The 1,507-nt window shown below is 52.1% G+C and overlaps 1 pseudogene; it reads left to right on the top strand.

The window, feature by feature from the left end:
* The first annotated feature begins 204 nt into the window (after positions 1–204).
* LOC102814520 lies at positions 205–1,262 on the top strand (annotated as a pseudogene).
* The last annotated feature ends 245 nt before the right edge of the window (positions 1,263–1,507 follow it).

Raw genomic sequence — 1,507 nt, 5'->3', positions numbered from 1 at the left:
ACTAGGAGTCACTGTAGGTGTATGTTGTTGTTGCTATGTATGTCGAGTTGCTTCTGACTCATAGCAACCTGTATAGGGTTTCCAAAGAGCAGCTGGTGAGTTTGAACCTCTGATCTTGTATATCAAACTTGCTTTGACTCGCTGCTGACTAGGCCCTGCCAGCTCCTTCAGGCTCCTTCAGGCTGGCAAGTGGAACTTGCCACCACCACTACCACCATGTCCTACCCATACACAGTGCTGACCCCAGAGCAGAAGGAGCTATCCAACATTGCTCATCGCATTGTGGCTCCAGACAAGGGCATCCTGGCTACAGATGAGTCCACCGGAAGCATTTCCAAGCAGCTACAGTCCATTGGAACCTAGAATACCAAAGACAACTGGTGCTTCTACCACCTGCTGCTACTGGCTGCTGATGACCATGTGAACCCCTGCATTGGGGATGCCATCCTCTTCCATGAGACACTCTACCAGAAGGCGGATGATTTGAGTCCCTTTCCTCAAGTTATCAAGTCCAAGGGCAGTGTTGTGGGCATCAAGGTAGAAAAGGACGTGGTACCCCTGCCAGGAACAAATGGCAAGACCACCACCCAAAGACTGGATGGGCTGTCTGAGCACTGTGTCCAGTACAAGAAGGATGGAGCTGACTTTGCCAAATGGTGCTGTGTGTTGAAGATTGGGGAACATACTCCTCCAGCCCTTGCCATCATGGAAAATGCCAACGTGTTTGCCCATTATGCCAGCATCTGCCAGCAGAATGACATCATGCCCATTGTGGAGGCTGAGATCCTCCCCGATGGCGACAGTGACCTGAAGCGCTGTCAGTTCGTAACTGAGAAGGTACTGGCTGCTGTCTACAAGACTCTCAGTGACCACCAGGTGTACTAGGAAGGCATCTTGCTGAAACCCAATACGGTAACACCAGGCCACGCCTGCACACAGAAGTTTTCTCTTGATGAGATTATCATGGCAACTCTCATGGCACTGCACCTCACAGTGCCCCCTGCGGTTACTGGGGTCACCTTTCTATCTGGGCATCAGAGTGAGGAGGAGAGGCATCCATCAACCTCAATGTCATCAACAAGTGCCCCCTGCTGAAGCCATGGGCCTGGCTGGAAAAGAAGGAGAATCTGAAGATTGCCCAGGAGGAGCATGTCAAGCGAGCCCTGATAAGGCTACGTGGTGGGCAGGAGGTGGGCAGGGTGCCTCCTGGGATATGGGGTTTGGAGGAGAGCTCTTCTTACTATGGCTCCAATCCCACTTAGGCCAACAGTCTCACCTGCTAAGGAAAGTACACTTCAAGTGGTCAAGGTGGGGCTGAAGTTGAGTCCTTCTTCATCTCTAAGCATGCCTACTAAGTGGAGATGTTCTAAGGCTGAGCCCCTCAACACTTGAGGCCACATCCCCTCCCATGCCCACTCTTGAGGGGAGGAGCTCATCGGGACCTCCAGGCCACTGTTTCCTATCACTCTTGCCATCCTTGTGACGTTGGTGTGAGGTAGTGTTTGTA

This window comes from Chrysochloris asiatica, unplaced genomic scaffold (genome assembly GCF_000296735.1).
Source record: "Chrysochloris asiatica unplaced genomic scaffold, ChrAsi1.0 scaffold00017, whole genome shotgun sequence".
NCBI classification, from domain to species: Eukaryota; Metazoa; Chordata; class Mammalia; order Afrosoricida; family Chrysochloridae; genus Chrysochloris; species Chrysochloris asiatica.
Note: the sequence above shows the minus strand (reverse complement) of the source record. Positions and strands in the feature narration are given on the sequence as shown.